Source organism: Amblyomma americanum, chromosome 2 (assembly GCF_052857255.1).
Source record: "Amblyomma americanum isolate KBUSLIRL-KWMA chromosome 2, ASM5285725v1, whole genome shotgun sequence".
NCBI lineage: Eukaryota > Metazoa > Arthropoda > Arachnida > Ixodida > Ixodidae > Amblyomma > Amblyomma americanum.
The window spans coordinates 103,186,080-103,196,079 of NC_135498.1; positions in this window are offsets into that span (position 1 = coordinate 103,186,080).

The window sequence follows — 10,000 nt, forward strand, 5'->3', positions numbered from 1 at the left end:
GCACTTCCCGCCGCTTGCCCATCTTCTGTGCGTGAACTCACGGTAATCCCAGACATGCTGGAAAACTTACAGCAGCGCCTCGCGCAGTGTGCGCCCCAGGAAAAGCTCAGAAATGGACGGCATATCAGCGGAATATCCAATGTTATTGCACACAGTTGTCCTAGAAATTGTCCAAAATATGCAGACTACTTCGTTTCAGTCTTAAAATGGTGACCTGCGTCATACGTTGTTCTGCTTCGGCCAAGTTGTGTGAGCACCATGTCCGGATGTGCAGAAATGACGAGGTCGTAAATGCCTAACAGGCGTGCACGACACTGTTCTCGCTTTGTTGGTTCCAAAGATAAGATAGGGGAGTCAGTGACAAAACTTGCCTCTGGCCTGCCAGAGATGGCTGCTTCCGAAGAGGGTAACTTTGTTGGCCTGCATAATCGTCACTGTTATTGCCAGCTCTGTTGCCTCCATTGCAGAGCAACAGCCTGGCAACTATTGGAAAATTAGCGAAAGCTGCCGCAGCCTTACTTGTGCAGAAGCAATGGATGCCTCTGTTTGGCGAGCTGCTCCAACGAAGCAAGCCCAGGAATTATGATACGAACATTTTCTAATTGCAAACTAACTTTATAACTGCACTGAGTACAATAGCAACAGCAATAGTGTACATTTGGTTATATAGTCTGTTAAGCATAACCTAAGGTATTTTTCGAGCTAAAAGCAGCTGTTCTTTGAGTCCGTGTATTCTTTCGTGCCTCTACGATATCCTACTATCTGTGTGACGGTTATGTTGCACGTGCCCCGCATGCGTGCGTGACTAGCAGGTGACAAAAAGCCCCAACCCACTGGACCATGTTTGACTTTCATAACCACATCCGGCCAGGCAATTATATTTTTTAACAGCGTGATGCAAATAACTTATGTAGGCTTACCATTACTTCTCAATGCAGCACAACATCTATGTCATGCATTATAATTGCCTAAGTTGTGACCTGAAACCATTAGAAAACTTGCAGGCTCAACCGCGGTAGGCCGTTAGTATGCTCCTCCATGAAATATAGCTGAGATATCATTTAAGCTGTAGTTAACGTGCTCTTGAGCTTATCTACAAGGATCTCTGAACACTGGTTCTTTGAGGAGGCTATCATTACGCTTCTTAATACAAGGGTGCTCGTTTCATATCCAGGAGGGCTTATACTTGGGTTGGTGAGGTAGGCTGCAAATGAAGACATGTACCAGAGGGCTAGTTGTATAGAGGATGCTGTCATGTTTCACGACGTTAGCGGCCGCTCAGATGCACAGCATAAGCTGATGTGCAGAGTAGCTGCAGAATAATATTTGCACAGGTGTGGCTGTGCGGATGGGCGGACAACAATGAGCGGACAGGTGTGACCAGATAGCGAGAGACGGGACACGGGAAAGAAAAGATGCAACCGTACTCAATTGATGCATTCCATAAATAAAAATGCACCTCATACCTAATTACATCACATTAAACACTGAACGCGTTTCTCATATGCTCAGTAATTCAAGTTTCTAAACTTGCAATCTCTTTGACGAGCGGCGAAATCAGTTGAGGTCTCGTACTTCAAAGATAGAATTATACGAATTTTTGGTTAGATCTAAGTCTATATGAATCTAAAAAATACAAAACCTGCACTTCCACAGTGAAAGTACTTTGTAAAATGTCAAAAAGCTACTAAGTAGCCGTGATCAATTCTGAAGGTGTTAAAATTCTGTGCCCTCAGGGTAACAATTTTCTCCTTATGTGGAGAACTTCGGCCACCTGTGGTTTTGACATCGAGCAGCATAAGAGCGCTTTTGCATTTCGCATGCATCGAAATTTGAAACGACGCGCTTGTGAATGGATCAAGTCGACCTTCACAGCCGCTCACCCGCCATGGTCGCGATCAAAATTTCAAAAAAAATTCCGCACAGTGCCGTGATGACATTGGTGCAACGGCAGAAGTTCTGGAATACGGCAGGTGTTTTTGATGTCAGGGAGAAGCGAACAGACCCTGGCACGGGGCATTCTCAGTTTGCAACAACACCGACTGCGGGACACTGACAACACGTTAGGAGCTGCGAGAGCACTGTGTGAATCTACTGCCGAAGAAATTTTCAGTTATGCACCGGAAGTATCGCATGGTTGCGACGAAAAGAGCATGCGGGTTGAAGCATAAGTCTTTGGTACAGGTGATAGAGGGCATAGTTTGACTAGCGATATATGCACGCTCTCGAGCCCCACCAGCCATTTGAATAACGAGAGTATGCATATAAAAAAATTACCAGGGACACTTAAGCTTCGCCTTAAAGGGACCCAAAAAGGGGCTCTCAGTAAACATACGATTATCCCCCAGTAATAATTATTGTAATGCGTTTTGTGGAAGCTGAGTTATATGCAGACAAAATTTGAACTTCCGCGTCTTCGCGCCTTTCCCACTCCTCTCGCACGTCGAAACGGCGGCGCTCCTCCGCCGGCCCCACTGACTCGGCCCCTCTCCAACCTCCGCCAGCTGCGGCGCATACGGAGTGGCCGCAACTGCGGTAGCGCGTGACGTCTGAAGAATTTGGCGCTGTGAACCAATGATAACCTCCTGGCTGTTGACGTAATTTGCACGCCGTGACGTCGTATGCCAGGTTTTCGCGCGAAAGCCCGGCAAAGGACGTCGCCGCGAAGTGCGAAAGCGGGAATTTTTAAAAATATATTGTAAATTTCTCGCTCGCTTTTGAGGTCTCGTACTCGGCATGGACGCTCGGTGGCCTGTACTCTACATAGTGCGATCTTTTTAAAGTTAAGCTCAAACACCCCTCTCCGTGGCCCTTTAAGGGCATGATGCGATAGCGTAATGGGTTAATTCCTATATATATATGCAGAAGGTCGTCCTATGCTTAACATTCACAGATGACTGGGAGTCCTCATACCCCTCTTGGCGCGGTGGTGCAGTGGTTAAGCGATGCGCCACTGCCCTGCAATGTCAGGTGCGCCCAGTGTAGTGTGAGGCCTTGTGCGGCCCAGCTTGCTCTACCCGAGCGACCAATGATTACTGCCACCTGCCATGGTGGGCAGTCTGCTCACTATCCAGTGGGCAGGTTGCGATGACGCCGCCAGATCACGTGACCTAGATGGCCCACATGCCTCCTAGGTTGCTCTCTGGGGACAGCCTGCCAAGGCCATGCCCGTGATTTTTCGCTCGCAACGCCGGCGCCGACAACGCCGACCCCGGATTTTCTGGTTGACGGGGCCTGTAACGTTGTCGCGTTACAATGTGTCTGAGCTGGTTTAAATCTGCCTGTACTATGCCCATATCATTACGGTATCTCCGGTATTCATCGCATCGCTGAATCATATGGAGCTATTTCACACGAGATCTGTCACCTGCTTTTGACATGAGACCTTTAGCGCTCTTTGTAAAGCTGAGGGAGGGCAATAATATATTTTTGTAACAAGCATAAGTTGAAGATAGTCTGCTTATGTGACACTCAGTTTGTGCAATTTACTAACGAACTGATTGATAACATGTGCGGCAACTCGCAGACCGATTTCATATTCTTAGGCTATTCAAAAGCGTCCGACCGCATCCAGCATTTCGGTTCAAAAGCTGAACTGATTTACCTCAACCTGGGCTTATTAACAATGTACAGGATCTTGAACATCTTGTGATCTGGTTCACAGTAGTTAAATGGCACTCATCACCTCTTAGCTACGTAGAATCTGTTGTACCTCAAGGTGGCGCGCTGTGCCCAATCATGTTGTTCGTTAGCATTAATGACCTGCTATCTAACGTTACATCAACCCACTGACTGCTCGCAAATGACTACATCATTTACCGCTAAATAAGTTTACCTGCTAGTCACTTTGCACATCAAAATTATCTTGATCGTATAACTCCATGGTTATCTTAGTGAAAAATGTAACAATTCTGAAAATGATAATTAATGATATTCTGCCATAAAATCCAAATGCTCCTTTAATTAACAGCTTAGTCGCCCAAGTGACTTCATGCAAATACGTCGGTGCTCATTTTTCATAAATCTCCCATGGTCCAAATGCAGAAAGTAATAGCCAAAGCATCACGCATATCAAAGTATCTAAGCACAGCCTCCGCGAGGCTCCCGCTACTGCTCGTAATGTGATCTTTCGAACATATGTTTGTCCAGAACTTGAGTACGCAGCAGTAATTTGATCGCCCCATCACGCCCACTTGACTACCTTGAGTTGGCTCAAAATCTTGCTGCACTTTCATTGCCATAATCAAAACAGCTATATTTCGAGCATAACGAACTATAAATCATGGCTCGATCTGCCGACATTGGAATTATAGAAATTAATAACCCTGCTCCGGCAATTCCACAAAGTAGTCTACAGTATCAGTCGTTGAACCGTGCCTCTCTCCCAACCTTCCCACACCATGTGCTTTAAGTAACATTCTCAGCATCAGACATCTTTCTGGTCTAACTGTTGTTTTCAATTCATCCGCTTTGCCACTGGCTATAATTCACTCTCCTGGTCTGCAGGCACACGTCGTGGACATTCGTGGAGCAGCTGCTTCGGCAGAGGAAATGAAGGCCGTTTTGTAGCGATAGCTACATGACGGTAGCATTTCGAGCCGTCGGCGTGGCGGCGCGCCACCCTGTGGCTGCGCCGCCACGCTGTCACGCGCTTGGTCACGTGGTGCGGAACAGCTGTCGGTGGCGCGGCGCCATGGCTGATCACGTGGTTCGTCCTGAGCTTGTTCACGTGTCCGAGTTCCACTCAGCCAGCGGTAGCTATCGCGTCACTCCACGTTTAACAAGAGCTAAACCACCGCCAGTTTTTTTTTTTCGAATTACTAAATCTTCAGTCGCTATTGTATAATGATGTTCTGATTGTTTAGCGATGTCTTCTAACATTTAATAAGAACGGTATAATCGCGTTACTGGTGCTCCTGATATTTAGTCTATGTAATCACCCCTCCCATCTCATATAGTCTTACGATCCATAGAACCTGAGTGAAAGGACAACTGAATGAATGAATAAATGAATGGGCATACACAAAAATAAGTTAAGTAATTAACAAAAACGTTAGAGATCGCTGCGGCGACCCGCATTGGGGGAATGCAAAAGCATTGATGCCTCTTCCACATTCGTCGCCTCTCGTCGCCGGATTACGCGAAGCATTTTTTGCATTACTTATCATTGTATTTTTACTTTTACATTAACACTTTTAACCTTTTTTCTTCGTTTTATAGTATTTCGACGTCCGAGGTCGTTTTGACGTCCTTCCACTATATCGACGTCCGTTGCTATTTTGACGGCTAATTGACTTTCCGCCTCTAAATAATTAATTAAACCGCATTAACCTTAGCTTTCTGTTTAATTAATTGACGTTAATTAACCGTTGTTTATACTATTTTAAACTTTTATCCGGCTTGGTTGCATATTTTCCCAGAGCTTGACGTCCCTCCGGTATATCGACGCCCGTGGCATATTCGTTGGCTAATTGACTTTTTCGCCTGAATAAATAATTAATTATTCCACATCAACTAAATTTGGCGTGAAGGCACAATACGCCATCTTCTATCTCACACACTCATTCTTTTACCCTCAACTCCTCTTCGAACGACGCACGGGCTACGGGCCTACGGACATGCTTTGTGTCCACTTTTATCTGACACGAAACCGCGAACATAGCCAAGTATTGCTCTCGTATTATTAAATAAAAACAAATAAACTAATAGGTAAAACAATAAACACTAACCCCAGGAGCGCGTCCTTCCCTCGAACGACCATGCTATTGCTATCCAAAAATGTGCGCCCTAAATGCCGGTTTCTTTGCGTACTGTGCTTTTATGCTGTAGTAGTGAGGGTGCGCTTCCAGAGTCATATGACCACTCGTGAGCTCATGAAAACGAGCTGTTGTCACGTTTCTGGCTCTTTTTAGGTATAGATAATGAAGATCGAGGTATTTTACAGTGTTTAAGTCATACGGCGCTGCAGAAGTGCCACGAAAATACTTAGAGATAATTCCGGTGGCACGAAACACTGCTTAGCGAAAATACAACCCACCTTTGTTTACTCATCCACTCTGCTCTTTAGATCGCAGTATTCCCTTGAGCCATCACATCACATGCCCTGCCCACACCTGTTTCTTCCTGATTTTAACTATAATACCATAACTAACCTTTGTTTACTTATCCACTCTGCTCTTTCGATCTCAGTATTCCCTTGAATTATCACATTACATGCCCTGCTTAGAGAGATAAGTGCGAAAGGGTCAGGAAGAGGCACGTTATTTTTCCGACTGTGTACCGTTTTTTACTGAAAATTCCTGCGTGTGCAATTTCCCTCAATAGGCTCCATGCATCTCCTTAGAAAACAATTAATTTTTCTACACATAAGGCCCGAGAATCTACATTCAGCTGCCTGTGTTCTTTCTTACAGTGACGGCAAAAGTGAGACGGAGAGCTTCCCTTTGGATAGCTCTCATTGTTTGGCTTTTTTGTCGCTTAAACCTAAACACATGCGTGCTCAATTTCAGTACGTATGAGCCATCGTACCTGGGCAGCATTGTCTATTAGCAGCCTCCGGACGTGATGGGGTTCAGATTTTTCGTTCGGACGCTGGCGCCTGTCACGCAACTTATCTGGCTGCCCTGCATGCACCATATGGAGCATATAACTATTTAATATAAACTACGAGTTCTTGAGCCGTGACTTATGGTTATACTAAATTTAATTCCTCCATTATGCTACATCTGCTCTGCTCTCAGATTATGAGAGCGCCACCGAATGGACAGCTTTCCCTACGTCACCGGTGCTGCGCTATCAGTGGTACAGGTGTGTCTTAACCGAAAACTTCCGTGCTCATTTGGTCTCCAATTAGAGGTTACTGTTGTGGTCCGAGACCATTTCGGCTGTGGAATAGATGCGCACGTGAATGTGCCATAATCAGCCCTGTTATTGAAATGGGCTTGCCCTCTGCGGTCCTTGGGGCGGGCAAGTATGGCAACTTGAGCTATAGGGTAGTCTAATGTCAGTCACACTGTTTCTACTGTAATCAGACACGAACAACACACAGAGACAGCGCCAATCAGGGACACACCTAAGGCGTCATTAGTACTCCGATGTTCTACTTTCTACTCAGCATGAAACAACAGACACGCGAACGGCGCTGTATGCGTGTTTTCTGAACGTCTTCGACTGCTGTCCAAACACCATGACATAGATGAGGCCGCTTTTAATGCAGGTATACGTTATGCGATACAACAGTCGCTGTGACGTCTCCGCACCAAAGGATGGTGGCGGAGGGGTTTCCGATTCACAGGTCTTCTGATATAGCGAAGGTCAGCGAAGACACCGGCTGCTTACGTGCACAAGGAATGCATTTGCAAACATTGGCGCTTTATACTTGATCAGTGTATTTAATTAGCACATATTAACAGAGCTTCGTCTAACTACCTGCCCACAGTAGGTACTGAACAGCTATCTTGTAGCGCGGAAAGGCGGCTTCGAAACAAGAATCGTGTAGCTGACAGCACATCTGTTTTGCTTTTAGCTGGTTAACAAAACATTAACACACTTAAGAGCTTAAAGTCTGCCGATGGTTCAGACACCATATTTCATATGGTAAGCTTGCGATACGGGCCCAGCTCGCTTTCATAGACCCCCTTGAATTTGTTGGTTGACAGTTCGTCTCCAGTTTGACGGCTTACGTTACAACTGGAAGTTTTGTGCTGCATCTCACGCAGATTCGAACACAGCAAGCCCCGTATTTGTGCGACAATTTAGACTTACAATTGTTCGCCCAGAAATGCATCAGTGAGCAAGCTGGGGCATCATTCTAGGGAGTTATATATAATAGGAAGCCATGCTGTGTAATATCTGGACGGCGACCACCCTAGCCGTGGTTGGAGTCTTCTCACGAGATAGAAATCCATTGTATTCCACTTCTATGTTCTAATTCTAGCCTATTCATTTGAAGCTGATGCAGTTGCGTAAGTACTAGCGCTGACTATTACTAGTTAACATTTCGTATTTTCTCGCCTTTGATGACGTCACACTGTTTCGGCCAATCGCCGGTTTTGTTACGCCACTTTTTTGGGCGACGCCAGGTTTTCATGCCGATGAGCCATCTAGCGCTTTCGAATTAATAATATGCGGTTGTTATTCATGAGTAAAGAGATCGCTGTTGTGTTTTCTTTACACGGAACTTTCAGAGTGCCGACACACTGCAGCGCTCAGTACTTGCATTCTTCGTCTCGAAAGCTTAGGTGAGCCGACTAAGCTCTTCAGTTACAGCAGCTTATGTGGAGCCTTCTGGCTTTCAGCTTATATGTTCTCTGGGAAGCCAAACGGTTCGTGACGTAAAGTGCCACTCAACGACACGAGACATATTGCCACAAGTCTTTAGTTTCAGTAAGAGGTCGCACGAGAACACCACAAGCAGAAAATCAGTACCTTCGTTAGAACGATCGGCTGTTAGAAAGTTTGCATGTGCGTGACGAGAAACAAATGTCAGCGGAGAAAACATGCCACCTGCATCCTTTACGAGCCTCGGCAGGTGTTTAACAAATAAAAGCAAAAGATGCACGAATGGCAACCATGTGCACACTCAGTGTGCATGGCCGAAGGCTGGGATGTCCTTCCTGCGTGTTTATTCTAGAAGTTCGCCTCTGCACCTGGGATAGAGCGCGAAGTGTTATTGCCCTCTTGTTTGTTCTGTCGGCACTCTGGCTGTGTACTTAAAGTTTAAACAAAATCACACACACAATAAAAAGATACTCCCTCTCGACTCAAAGAAAGTATGTTACCATGCTATTTGGTGCTTAATGGGTTCCGTGCCTTGTTTAGACTAGAGCACAATTTACAATCTATAAGTTGCCGCAGTGCAACTATGCTTAGCTAAATGCATAATAAGAACTGCCTAATTTCATGCAATTATGGTGTCATCCATAAAGTTATCTGGGCTGCCCCGACTTAATGCAAAACTCTGCACGCTCGCGACTTATGCAGTCATGGCAGCCGAGCATATGCGTGAAGAAATGTGTTGGCCAAGTGACGGACCGTTACAATGTGCGAAGATGTTTTAGCATTGATACCTTTACTTACAGAAGCAAGCTGTCGCTGCTCCGCATAGGTAGCATATTTCAAATGCAGATGGTTTAGATAGTCGCGCTGATAATGCCACTAGTTTATCATAGTCTGTGCCGTTTTTGCTCTGCTAACAATGAATTACTGTAAGCAGAAACAGTGATGAGCTCATGTCAAAGCCGATCAAAATTTTGGACATAATTTAGGTGAGGCGGAAGCGTCATCAATTGAGGGATATTTTCATTGCGCAAAGCGTCGCTTGTTCGGGGAGTCATTGAATCCACACATTAAAAGTGCGCGTTTTTTTTCTTTTTGTACACGAAAACTGGCCAGGATTTCTCGGGTTCCAGTGGATATCATCGTACCCATCGTGCCGTATACCACAGTGCAGTTACGTGTATTCAGATGAAACCTTCATGGCGAATAAATTGGAACATGTGCGCGCCAGACTTTTAATGACTGCAGCAGTCGCGGAAAGCGACCGCCTGTAATGTTTTACGCGACAGCGTAAACAGCTCGTTCGACCGAAAAGCCGTCGGCGCGGTCGGCACCACGTGTCAGAAATAATCGGGGGCTGCAGAAAAAAAATCTTGCCATGCCAACTGTTTGCCGCAGAATGTTCCGGATGGTGTCATACGATGCAGCGTTTCCAGCAGCATAAACATACTGCTCAAGTAGCTAGCTCGCGGCAGGGATTCAAACCGGCGACCTCTAATCGGAGGCTATGTAAAAAAATCGTATCAAGGTAAATTGTGGTGCTAGCGATTGACGATTGGTTGGTGTCTGATAGACGATGATGAGTTAATGAATTAATTGTAACTAATTGATTAGTTGGTTAATTAAATGAATGAAAATGAACAAATGAAAAAAGGTGCTCAAAGGTGTCAAAATGCTCAGAAATAAAAGGAATGCGTGATTATGCTAATTAAGAACATGGACA